Source organism: Mesoplodon mirus (assembly GCF_964341445.2).
Source record: "Mesoplodon mirus genome assembly, chromosome: 12".
NCBI lineage: Eukaryota > Metazoa > Chordata > Mammalia > Artiodactyla > Ziphiidae > Mesoplodon > Mesoplodon mirus.
Genome location: NC_138988.1, coordinates 79,978,504 through 79,992,758, shown reverse-complemented (window position 1 = coordinate 79,992,758; position 14,255 = coordinate 79,978,504).

Genomic DNA, 14,255 nt, shown 5'->3' with positions numbered 1-14,255 from the left:
CTCAAACCCGTGTCCCTTGCATTGGCAGGCAGATTTTCAATCACTGTGCCATCAGGGAAGTCCCAAAAAACAAATTTAATTCAAGCGTGGAGAAGTCTCATAGTCATGGAACCTAAGGAGTGAGCAAAGCAGGAAGCTTTTCTACTGGGTAGACAAGAAACAACAAGTTTGTGAGGAATTGACAGAACAAAGAAACCTAGGTTTTGTATGCCTAGTCAGTGAAGAATCTAAATGGAGTTTGGGCTTGAGGTAGTCAATTAAAGGAGTAACAAGTTTTGTTTCTACCGGCTTCTCATCCCCAGATTTTCTGTCTCTGGTAATGAGGGTGCCCCGCTACCTCCAGAAGCAAGGAGGGCAACGTTCACATGGGAGACTTCTTTCCTACTTTCAGGGAGACAGAGCGGAGCATCAAAGTGTCTCCCTTGCATCGGCATTTTCTTAAGTAACTTTAATTCAAAACAATCAGTGTGCAATTGAGGTGTATTTTGGGGTGGCCCAACCCAGACACATGCATTCACTAGTTCAGAAAGCAAGTATTTATATCTACTATATTTAAGATCTCTTGCACATTTTTACAATAATAAAGTTTGGAGAAAAATCTAAACTTTCAATTATTGAGAATCTTTTGCCTTAAAATAAAGGTGTAAATTAATTTTTTTACATGAAATATATTCACAATAAAAGGTAAGTGAGAAAAGAAAATTACGAAGCAGAGTATATACCCTGTGCTTATAAATATATATGTTTATACATAGTGTATGTATGCATATATATATTTATGGACCTATATGTTGAAATATTCCTGTGTAAATGACATAAAATATTTGGAAGGAAATGCAAAGTGGTTAACTTTAGCTGGTGGTATCTTTGTGGTTTGTAAATTTTTTTATTATTTTCATATTTTATACGATATATGTATTTATTCCTTTAACAAAAGCAATACCTGTTAGTGTTGTTAGATTGTCTGCTTGTTTTTAGGATCTGTTTCCTATCCTTAAAGAGGTTACTTTCATTGCATTGCTTGCACCTAGAGAGTCCCAAAATAGACTGGATATAAAGTGAAAATTGCAATCCATTATTTGGAAAATGCATTGCAAAATATTCAGGTGAAAATGAAGCATCTCTGGCAACACTGAACAGTAAGCTGCTCTTTCTTCAGATGATGGTGTGGTCCTATGCATTTCATATGTGTTGAGATCATGAAGTCAGCAGACTGAGGTGTTTCACATGCCCTCATTTTATGACTACAGTAACTCACACCTCCCTGGACTTGGCCAGATGGGGATGCCTCTATTAATTTAACCAAATCTCTCTATTACATTAACTTTTCCTCTTTTTGTGGCTCCACCAGATAGCTTCATTGAGCTGCCCATGATGCTGCCTGGATGCTCACCCTCCAGCACACTGAGAGATGTCAGCCAGTTAGGCGTGGATAAGCCTGAAGATGCTCTATCATTCCTTCTGATGTGCTTGCTTTAGGACTGGCACTGCCTGGCCTGCATCTCATCTGCCATCTGACTGCCTCATTGCCTTCAGCTTCTCCATCCCAGGTACAGTTCACTTCCTTATGAAGGTGTGTCAACATCACTGTTGAACAAAAACCAGTTTTGTTTTGTTTTTAAACACAGTTTATTTTTCTTCTAAGGTTTTATAACCCAGCAATCCAGTAGAGCAGAATGTGGCCCTCTGTGGGTAGCCCGGGTCTTTGTGCCTGAAGGACTCCCCCATTGTACACCTGTCTTGACAGATTGGTGCCCTAGAACAATATCACTTAGTCACATACTAACCAGCAGGGGGAAAGTCTGTGCCTTTTATTAAAGCCTACCTACTGGCTTAGTGTTTGGAATTCAGTTCTACCTATAAATCAACATCAGAGCATACAACCCAGCATGTTCAAGAGCTTTGTTTAAACATCAAAGGAAGAACACAGACAAGCACTATGATAGAAATATAACTAATCACTTGCAAATACATCTTTCCTGTCAGTAGGAGCTTAACCTTTCTGTTTAATGTGACTGGGAGAAAGTGCACTTATTTCCATCCTATCTGTTTTCTTTAAAGAGATATAGAATTTTGCTATGAAAAACAGGTAATATTTTTTCTTAATGTAGCACATAGTGTAAGCATTTCAGAAGTGTTTAGTTCAAGGAAGCCACAAGAAATTGAATTCTGTGGAAATCTAAAAGCTGTTTATCATATAATGAAAGATGAATTATCCCATGAATCTAAACTTACTAGAAAAAAAAACAACTTGTGATCAAGCAGCACTAGGAAAAAAAGTAAAACATAATGAAAGCAAGATTTATTTTAAAAATGGGGAGGAACAGATCTTTACTTGTTTGTTGACTGGCAGTGAATGCAATTTGATGCTTTGTGGCCCATTGATTGGGATCAATTTAACTTCATCCTCTGCTCCTGGTTTTATGTGTTCATGAGGGGCCTAGGAAGGATTTATTTGAGGTACTCAGAAAATCCTAGAATCTATAAACCATTCCTTTAATTTTAATGCTACAGATTATGGATGAGAGTTTGGTCACTTGCGTGGATCAGTAGGATTAGAGACATCAAAGCAAGTAAAAATAAGAAAGACAAGCAAAGAAACAACAAACAAAAAGAACTCCATCATTGAAACCAATGGTAGTGTCAAGGGGATTGGAAGTTTCAGCCAGCAATATAGAATTCCAAAATGGATGAGCTTTGCTACAGCTCTGCCAGGGTTTCTAAATCTGGGATGAACCGTAGAGGTTTGAAGCCTCAAAGTCAGCATCTCTGAAAAGGGCATCTTCTATTACTTCTGACTTGATATATCTGTACAGGATTGGTAACCTTGATTTGTACATGTTTTTGTGTAATAGCTCTTTTTAGGTAGGTTGTAGCAGTGAGAGCTTTACATACTTTCTCGTCATTTTTATTTGTGAGGTTCTTATAGGTATGTGTATGCTTGTGGCTCTGCTCCTGTGTATGAGAGACTGTCCATGCCAGTGATGTTAGGACTGGTGTTACTCTCAGAGGAAAGTGAAGGGAGGAGAAATGTTGAGTTTGACAAGCTAAGCAAGAATTTTGGACACACTGGTACACATTGTGAAATCCTGGGCAATATTAATACTCTAAACTTTAGAGCTGTTGTGAGAATTAAATGGACTCTCTCTCCTATAGAAGATGCCAAATGCTTTTTTTTTTTTTTTTTCTGGTATGCGGGCCTCTCACTGCTGTGGCCTCTCCCGTTGCGGAGCACAGGCTCCGGACGCGCAGGCTCAGCGGCCATGGCTCACGGGCCCAGCCGCTCCGCGGCATGTGGGATCTTCCCGGACCGGGGCACGAACCCGTGTCCCCTGCATCGGCAGGCGGACCCTCAACCACTGCGCCACCAGGGAAGCCCCCAAACGCAGTTTTAACAGCCCTATAGGTCCTGACCATTATTACTAGTACTAGCATTATTATCATTTTCAAAAAACAACATGGGGGTTAATGCTTTTATGCTATACATCTGGATGATTGTGTAAAACTACCAGAGAGTAACTAAGTCTCAGTAAGTCGAAAATTAAAGAACAGGACTATTTTCTTTTTTTCTGGTATTGAAAGACAGAGGTTTTAGAAGAGTTGTTGCTGATCAGACATGTTTGTTCTTTCACCTGTGCCTGGGGTCTGGACCCACCTCTCTCCTCTGCTTTCAAACATTCTGACTATGGTAAATAGAGCATGGTCTCTCCTCACTCACTCCCTTCCTCCACCCCCTTGTTGTACCTTAGAAAATGTACTCTGTGCAGGAACCTGGCCACCATATGTGGATGTATTCACATATATCAAGGTTAATAGCTACTTCCCACTGGCAAATGCTAATCCATATGGTCAAGAATCTTCATGAGAATAAATGTAGCTATTGTGCCCATTTAAATAAAACATTTCCAACAGCATCACAGAATTATCGCACTATTAAAATGCTAATGCGCTGTGTTTTGAGAGAGACTGTAAGATCCTTGAGGGGAAGAATTTGTTCTGTCCTTAGGTTATGTACTGCAAAGAGGAGAGTGGAACTGAATGCTTTTGTTCTTAACAGCAAGTTAATTCTTTTTGTCCCAAGAAAAATTTAAGAGTTTAAATAACTTCCTGAGGCATCCTTCTCAGAAGGAGAAAATGGATTGGCAGTTTTCAGAAATCAGGTCTGCAGGACCTTAAGACCGTTACAGAGTTCTGTGACGTTCAGTTTAGAGTTTCTCAAGAAAACAGAAAATGGCCAACACTCAGAGAATTCTTCGTTGTACATGTGCTCTTCAGAGGAGGGGAGATAAGGCCCTCGCTAAGTACTCTGCTCCAGAGCAAGCTTTCCTCTAGCTTCTGATTTCCAGAGAACTTCCCTTCTCCTTCCGTATTGCCTTCCTTTAGGTAACGACCCACGACTTCAGTATCAGACTTATACCATGCTTAGCTGTAGCACAGATAGATTAAAGACACTACTCTGGATCTCACAAACTGGTCAGAAGAATAACAGTAGAGTGTTTGAAATGGGGAGTGGTGGGTAAAATCAAATCTCTGTTGACAGCAGCTATTCTACTCAAGTACTAAGTATTGGTGTCTTGCAGGTAAGGGCCAAAGTAGGGTGGGAGGTTGGAGGTTAGGAAAAAGTTTGAAAAGAATGGGTGAGCATTATCAATGTCCTAAAAAGCAATAACTAAGGGTTCCTTTATCTCTACTCAACTTATAACAAGATGAGAGAAAGAAGATTCACTCTGACTCTAAACCAAAACCAATTTTATAATACTTATTAGAGAAAAGTTAAATATTCATACAAACTTCATTAATATTTATTAACATCTTTACTAGAGTATAATTGCTTTACAATGGTGTGTTAGTTTCTGCTTTATAACAAAGTGAATCAGCCATATGTATACATATATCCTCATATCCCTTCCCTCTTGCGTCTCCCTCCCACCCTCCCTATACCACCCCTCTAGGTGGTCACAAAACACCGAGCTGATCTCCCTGTGCTATGTGGCTGCTTCCCACTAGTTATCTATTTTACATTTGGTAGTGTATATATGTCCATGTCACTCTCTCACTTCATCCCAGCTTACCCTTCCCCCTCCCCGTATCCTCAAGTCCATTCTCTACGTCTGTGACTTTATTCCTGTCCTGCCCCTAGGTTCTTCAGAACCATTTTTTTTTCAGATTCCATTTATATGTGTTAGCATATGGTATTTGTTTTTTTTTTCTGACTTACTTCACTCTGAATGACGGTCTCTAGGTCATTCTACCTCACTACAAATAACTCAGTTTTATTTCTTTTATGGCTGATTAGTATTCCATTGTGTATATGTGCCACATCTTCTTTATCCATTCATCTGTTGATGGACACTTAGGTTGCTTCCATGTCCTGGCTATTGTAAATAGAGCTGCAATGAACATTGTGGTACATGACTCTTTTTGAATTATGGTTTTCTCCGGGCATATGCCCAGTAATGGGATTGCTGGGTCATATGGTAGTTCTATTTGTAGTTTTTTAAGGAACCTCCATAATGTTTTCCATAGTGGCTGTATCAATTTACATTCCCACTAACAGTGCAAGAGGTTTCTCTTTTCTCCACACCCTCTCCAGCATTTATTGTTTGTGGATTTTTTGGTGATGGCCATTCTGACTGGTGTGAGGTGATATCTCATTGTAGTTTTGATTTGCATTTCTCTAATGATTAGCGATGTTGAGCATCCTTTCATGTGTTTGTTGGCAACGTGTATATCTTCTTTGGAGAAATATCTATTTAGGTCTTCTGCCCATTTTTGGATTGGGTTGTTTGTTTTTTTGATATTGAGCTGCATGAGTTGCTTATATGTTTTGCAGATTAATCCTTTGTCAGTTGCTTCATTTGCAAATGTTTTCTCCCATTCTGAGGGTTGTCTTTTCTTCTTGTTTATGGTTTCCTTTGCTGTGTAAAAGCTTTTAAGTTTCATTAGGTCCATTTGTTTATTTTTGTTTTTATTTCCATTTCTCCAGGAGGTGGGTCAAAAAGGATCTTGCTGTGATTTATGTCACAGAGTGTTCTGCCTATGTTTTCCTCTAAGAGTTTGATGGTGTCTGGCCTTACATTTAGGTCTTTAATCCATTTTGAGTTTATTTTTGTGTATGGTGTTAGGGAGTGTTCTAATCTCATTCTTTTACATGTAGCTGTCCAGTTTTCCCAGCACCACTTATTGAAGAGGCTGCCTTTTCTCCGCTGTATATTCTTTCCTCCTTTATCAAAGATAAGTTGACCACATGTGGATGGATTTATCTCTGGGCTTTCTATCCTGTTCCATTGATCTATATTTCTGTTTTTGTGCCAGTACCATACTGTCTTGATTACTGTAGCCTTGTAGTATAGTCTGAAGTCAGGGAGCCTGATTCCTCCAGCTCCATTTTTCTTTCTCAAGCTTGCTTTGGCTATTCAGGGTCTTTTGTGTTTCCTTACAAATTGTGAAATTTTTTATTCTAGTTCTGTGAAAAATGCCAGTGGTAGTTTGCTAGGGATTGCATTGAATCTGTAGATTGCTTTGGGTAGTAGAGTCATTTTCACAATGTTGATTCTTCCAATCCAAGAACATGGTATATCTCTCCATCTATTTGTATCATCTTTAATTTCTTTCATCAGTGTCTTACAATTTTCTGCATACAGGTCTTTTGTCTCCTTAGGTAGGTTTATTCCTAGATATTTTATTCTTTTTGTTGCAATGGTAAATGGGAGTGTTTTCTTAATTTCACTTTCAGATTTTTCATCATTAGTGTACAGGAATGCAAGAGATTTCTGTGCATTAATTTTGTACCTGATACTTTACCAAATTCATTGATTAGCTCTAGTAGTTTTCTCATAGCATCTTTAGGATTCTCTATGTATAGTATCATGTCATCTGCAAACAGTGACAGCTTTACTTCTTCTTTTCTGATTTGGATTCCTTTTATTTCTTTTTCTTCTCTGATTGCTGTGGCTAAAACTTCCAAAACTATGTTGAATAAGAGTGGTGAGAGTGGGCACCCTTGTCTTGTTCCTGGTCTTAGTGGAAATGGTTTCAGTTTTTCACCATTGAGGACAATGTTGGCTGTGGGTTTGTCATATATGGCCTTTATTATGTTGAGGAAAGTTCCCTCTATGCCTACTTTCTGCAGGGGTTTTATCCTAAATGGGTGTTGAATTTTGTCAAAAGCTTTCTCTGCATCTATTGAGATGATCATATGGTTTTTCTCCTTCAATTTGTTAATATGGTGTCTCACATTGATTGATTTGCATATATTGAAGAATCCTTGCATTCCTGGAATAAACCCCACTTGATCATGGTGTATGATCCTTCTAATGTGCTGTTGGATTCTGTTTGCTAGTATTTTGTTGAGGATTTTTGCATCTATGTTCATCAGTGATATTGGCCTGTAGTTTTCTTTCTTTGTGACATCCTTGTCTGGTTTTGGTATCAAGGTGATGGTGGCCTCGTAGAATGAGTTTGGGAGTGTTCCTCCGTCTGCTATATTTTGGAAGAGTTTGAGAAGGATAGGTGTTAACTCTTCTCTAAATGTTTGATAGAATTCACCTGTGAAGCCATCTGGTCCTGGGCTTTTGTTTGTTGGAAGATTTTTTATCACAGTTTCAATTTCAGTGCTTGTGATTGGTCTGTTCATATTTTCTATTTCTTCCTGATTCAGTCTCTGCAGGTTGTGCATTTCTAAGAATTTGTCCATTTCTTCCAGGTTGTCCATTTTATTAGCATAGAGTTGCTTGTAGTAATCTCTCATGATCCTTTGTATTTCTTCATTGTCAGTTGTTACTTCTCCTTTTTCATTTCTAATTCTGTTGATTTGAGTATTCTCCCTTTTTCTCTTGATCAGTCTGCCTAATGGTTTATCAGTTTTGTTTATCTTCTCAAAGAATCAGCTTTTAGTTTGTTGATCTTTCTTATTGTTTCCTTCATTTCTTTTTCATTTATTTCTGATCTGACGTTTATGATTTCTTTCTTTTGTTAACTTTGGGTTTTTTTGTTCTTCTTTCTCTAATTGCTTTAGGTGTAAGGTTAGGTTGTTTATTTGAGATGTTTCTTGTTCCTTGAGGTAGGATTGTGTTGCTATAAACTTCCCTCTTAGAACTGCTTTTGCTGCATCCCATAGGTTTTGGGTCATCGTGTTTTCATTGTCATTTGTTTCTAGGTATTTTTTTGTTTTCCTCTTTGATTTTTTCAGTGATATTTTGGTTATTTAGTAGTGTATTGTTGAGCCTCCATGTGTTTGTAGTTTTTACAGATTTTTTCCTGTAATTGATATCCAGTCTCATAGCATTGTGGTCAGAAAAGTTACTTAATATAATTTCAATTTTCTTAAATTTACCAAGGCTTGATTTGTGACCCATGATATGTTCTATCCTGGAGAATGCTCCATGAGCACCTGAGGAGAAACTGTATTCTGTTGTTTTTGGATGGAATGTCCCATAACTATCAATTAAGTCCATCTTGTTTAATGTGTCACTTAAAGCTTGTGTTTTGTTATTTAGTTTTGGATGATCTGTCCATTGGTGAAAGTGGGGTGCTAAAGTCCCCTACTATGATGTGTTACTGTCGATTTCCCCTTTTATGGCTGTTAGTATTTGCCTTATGTATTGAGGTGGTCCTATGTTGGGTGCATGAATATTTACAATTGTTATATCTTCTTCTTGGATTGATCCTTTGATCATTATGTAGTGTCCTTCTTTGTCTCTTGTAATAGTCTTTATTTTACAATCTATTTTTTCTGATATGAGTATTGCTACTCCAGCTTTCTTTTGATTTCTATTTGCATGGAATATCTTTTTCTTTCCCCTCACTTTCAGTCTGTATGTGTCCCTAGGTCTGAAGTGGGTCTCTTGTAGACGGCATATATATGGGTCTTGTTTTTGTTTCCATTCTGCCAGTCTGTGTCTTTTGGTTGGAGCATTTAATTCATTTACATTTAAGGTAGTTTTCAATGTGTATGTTCCTATTACCATTTTCCTAATTGTTTTGGGTTTGTTTTTGTAGGTCTTTTTCTTCCCTTATGTTTCCTGCCTAGAGAAGTTCCTTTAGCATTTGTTGTAAAGCTGGTTTGGTGGTGCTGAATTCTCTTAGCTTTTGCTTGTTTGTAAATGTTTTAATTTCTCCATTCAATCTGAATGAGATCCTTGCTGGGAAGAGTAATCTTGGTTGTAGGTTTTTCCATTTCATCACTTTAAATATGTCCTGCCACACCGTTCTGGCTTGCAGAGTTTCTGCTGAAGGATCAGCTGTTAACCTTATGGGGATTCCCTTGTAAGTTATTTGTTGCTTTTCCGCTGCTGCTTTTAATATTTTTTCTTTGTATTTAATATGTGATAGTTTGATTAATGTGTGTCTTGGCATGTCTCTCCTTGGATTTATTGTGTATGAGACTCTCTGTTCTTCCTGGACTTGATTGACTATTTCCTTTCCCATATAAGGGAAGTTTTCAACTATAATCTCTTCAAATATTTTCTCAGTCCCCTTTTCTTTTCTCTTCTTCTGGGACCCCTATAATTCAAATGTTGGTGAGTTTAATATTGTCCCAGAGGTCTCTGAGACTGCCCTCAATTCTTTTCATTCTTTTGTCTTTATTCTGCTCTGCAGTAGTTATTTCCACTATTTTATCTTCCAGGTTACTTATCCGTTCTTCTGCCTCAGTTATTCTACTGTTGACTCCTTCTAGAGAATTTTTAATTTCATTTATTGTATTTTTCATCATTGTTTGTTTGCTCATTAGTTCTTCTAGGTCCTTGTTAAATGTTTCTTGTATTTTCTCCATTCTATTTCCAAGATTTTAGATCATCGTTACTATCATTACTCTGATTTCTTTTTCAGGTAGACTGCCTATTTCCCCTTCATTTGTTTGGTCTGGTGGGTTTTTACCTTGCTCCTTCATCTGCTGCATATTTCTGTGTCTTCTCATTTTTCTTAACTTACTGTGTTTTGGGTCTCCTTTTCATAGGCTGCAGGTTCGTAGTTCCCGTTGTTTTTGGTGTCTTCCCCCGTGGGTAAGGTTGGTTCAGTGGGTTGTGTAGGCTTCCTTGTGTAAGGGACTGGTGCCTGTGTTCTGGTGGATGAGGCTAGATCTTGTCTTTCTGGTGGGCAGGACAGCGTCTGATGGTGTGTTTTGAGGTGTCTGTGAACTTATTTTGATTTTAGGTAGCGTCTCTGCTAATGGGTGGTGTTGTGTTCCTGTCTTCCTAGTTGTTTGGCATGGGGTGTTCCACAGTTTAGCTTGCTGGTCTTTGAGTGGAGGTGGGTATAGTGTTGAGTTGGAGATCTCTGGAAGAGCTCTCACTGATTGATATTTCAAGGGGCCGGGAGGTCTCTGGTGGACCAATGTCCTGAACTCAGCTCTCCCACCTCAGAGGCTCAGGCCTGACACCTAGCTGGAGCACTAAGATCCTGTCAGCCACATGACTCAGAAGAAAAGGGAGAAAAGAAAAAGAAAAAAAGTTATTAAATAAAAAATTTTAAAAATATTATTAAAATAAAATCAAAAAGTAATTTTTAAAAAAGGAAGAAGAGAGCAGCCAAACCAATAAACAAATCCACCAATGATAGCAAGCGCTAAAACCTATACTAAAAAAAAAGAGGCAGACAGAATCTTAGGACAAATGGTCAAAGCAAACCTATACAGACAATATCACACAAAGAAGCATATACACACATACTCACAAAAAGAGAAAAAGGAAAAAATATATATATATATATAAAGGAAGAGAGCAACCAAATCAATAAACAAATCTACCAATGATAATAAGCTCTATTTTTTTTTTTTTGCGGTACACGGGCCTCTCTCTGTTGTGGCCTCTCCTGTTGTGGAGCACAGGCTCCGAACGCGCAGGCTCAGCAGCCATGGCTCACGGGCCCAGCCGCTCCGTGGCATGTGGGATCTTCCTGGACCAGGGCATGAACCCGTGTCCCCTGCATCGGCAGGCGGACTCCCAACCACTGCACCACCAGGGAAGCCAGTAATAAGCTCTAAATACTAAACTAAGATAAACATGAAAGTAGAAACAAATTAGATGCAGAAAGCAAACCCCAAGTCTACAGTTGCTCCCGAAGTCCACTGCCTCAGTTTTGGGATGATCTGTTGTCTACTCAGGTATCCCACAGACGCAGGTACATCAGGTTGAATGGGGGGATTCAATGCTCTGCTCCCGGGTCTGCCCGGAGAGGTTTCCCTTCTCTTCTTTGTTTGCACAGCTCCTGGGGTTCAGCTTTGGATTTGGCCCCGCCTCTTCATGTAGGTCACCCTCTGGCATCTGTTCTTCACCCAGACAGACAGGAGGGAGTTAAAGGAGCAGCTGATTCAGGGGCTCCGGCTCACTCAGGCCAGGAGGAGGGAGGGGTACGGTAATTATATGGAATGCGGGGCAAGCCTGCGGGGGCAGAGGCCAGCGTGATGTTGTAACAGCCTGAGGCACGCCATGTGTTCTCCCGGGGAAGTTGTCCCTGGATCATGGGATCTTGGCAGTGGTGTGCTGCACAGGCTCTCGGGAGGGGAGGTGTGGATAGTGACCTGTGCTTGCACACAGGATTCTTGGTCGCTGCAGCAGCAGCATTAGAGTTTCATGCCCATCTCTGGTGTCCACGCTGATAGCCGTGGCTCGTACCTGTCCCTGGAGCTTGTTTAAGCAGTTCATTAATATTTTTATAACATCCTCCTGTGCATTTCCCTAGGTATTCTTCTTCTGCTCAGGGTCTATGTTTTAGTTAAATGTTTGTATATTTTTAAGTATATATTAAAATATTTTGTTAAAAAGATGTCCTAGTAGATCTTTTAATGGTATTTGATAGGCACAAAAACACCATTTTTTTGTTGTTATTGTTCAAACATCAATTTCCCCAGTTGGCATTTATTTCACCCTTGGTTGTAATTGCAATGATCGTTATTAAATCACTTTATATAAAATAGAGACCATGCAGCAGCAGCTCTTCCTGAGCATTACTGTGTCACAGGAATAAGTTGAAGCAATGTAGTAGTGAACCAGAATGCTCCAATCACACTTGCATGTCGAATCTAATCTTCCTCTTGAAAAGGTTGTTTCACTTGAGTAATAGATGTTTGGAAACCATGTTCTGCCTCCTCGTTTCTCAGCTCCACACATGTGTTCATCCAGACATGGGTCAAGTTATTATTTCAGGTCCAAATTACTTTGGTGAAAGCTAAATTACTTGCAAGAGACAGGCAAAAAGACTGCCCTGATGTCTGCTTTGCCCAGGCAGAAGAATCTACAAATAAATACACTCAAGTATAGTAAAGGACCCTATATATTGTTCTCAAGCTGGTGTCCATTACTGTCCTAAGGGGGGGAAAACTTATGGAAAACTGTCTTTAAGAACCTTGTGCTTGGGCTTCCCTGGTGGTGCAGTGGTTGAGAGTCCGCCTGCCGATGCAGGGGACACGGGTTCGTGCCCCAGTCCGCGAAGATCCCACATGCCGTGGAGCGGCTGGGCCTGTAAGCCATGGCCGCTGAGCCTGCGCGTCCGGAGCCTGTGCTCCGCAACGAGAGAGGCCACAGCAGTGAGAGGCCCGCGTACAGCAAAGAAAAAAAGAACCTTGTGCTTGAGGAGTTGTCTGTCTGTTTATGTTCCTCTTAACTGAGTGGTTCACAGTGGGATTGTCAGTATCTCCTCAGCCTGGTAATCAGGTGTGGGGACTCTGAGGTATTTCCCAACCTCTCAATAATGCACAGTGAACTCTGTTGGAGGTTGTAGCAGTTCTCATGTAAGTAGATACTCCCTCACTTCCATTTTTCTCTTTGTTCAGTTCCCACATTCTACTTCCTTTAGCCTGTCTTAAAGTTACCAATATCTGATATCTCCAGTCCTCTCCCTAATGCAACTCCAGACATCCCAGTATGAGAAAGTGGTCCTAGCCCTTGGCCCGTCTTCTGGTGGTGTAAAACTTGATGCCTTGGAAAGCTTTTCTGCCTTACAATGCTGTTTGGTAAAGAACGATTTTCTTTAGGTTTTTAAGTCTTCTTTATTAATTCTACTTAACCTTTTCATCCCAGAAAAAGCCCAGCCCCGCCGCCCATTAGCATTAGGTGCTGCTTTTACCTCGTCACACTAAGGATGTTCAGGTTTGCAGACCGTCACGTTTTTAAACATCTTCTTTTCTTCTTCCTCCTCTTCTTTTCAAAAAAAAAGTATTAAACAAAATGCATCTCCTCCTAGTGGTAGCACAAGGGAAATCACAAGCTCACTGTATTATACCACTGTGACAGAATGTCATTTCAATTGCCTTATTAACCATATGAAAAAATATATCACAACAGTGAGAAAACTTCTCAGTTATCTATATCTTCCCCCTTAGGCTATTGTCATGAACCACTGGCATACTAAGGAGAGTGTACTAATTCAGTTGTCAGCTGCCTCACCTATTAAAAAGGGGGGAAATACCAGCAACAAACTTGAAACCCATAATAAGGGTGGTGAAGAGGTCTGAATAGCTCTGTCCACTTGTAGTCCTGAATTAAACACTCTCTCAGAAATGTGCCATTTGAACTGTCAGAGAGAACGCTGCTGACACCCACATCTCGCTTGGTAATGAAGCATTAACAGTGTTGTGAAAGCAGCTTTCCCCGGCTGCATTTGGGGAACATGAGACTGGACGCTCATGCTTGAAGTTTTCAAGTGGAGTGTAAGTATCATTTACCTCATGTTCTTTTTATAAGAAGGAGTTAAGTAATGAGAAAGCTATGAAAGTGTACAGGTCTGGAAGTCAGATCAGGGGTTTTGGGGAAGCCAGAAAACAGCAGATTTTATGAGACCTGAACCAGTGTGCCAAGTGGAAAATTTAAATTTTCTAGTTTTTGGCCAGATTTTGGAGATATACTGAACTTTTAAACCTGATTTCTGAAAGCCCTTGCTGTGTCACCCTAGGAAAATACTAAGAGTTTATTAAATGATGTCCAGTCTAAGTATGCATTGGATTTATAGGTCACTGAATATGGGAGGAAGAGGTATAACTGATGACTTAAGTGTATATCAGACCTACTTTTCCATAAACTATTAAAGCCACACTCTGTACAGTAAAAATGACTTTTAAGCTTTAGGTGATGTATATTGGAGCAATATTTTATATGATAAAACATGAGCCTGCTGAAAGAAGAACACTATACTAGTCATAGTACTCCTTTAACTCACACAAGGATAATGAGGTTGAGTATGAAGTAATATAGCTTATCTTTTACAGAGAAGCAAAATATTACCCAGAGTAAATGTGTCTCATCGGCAGTCATATACCT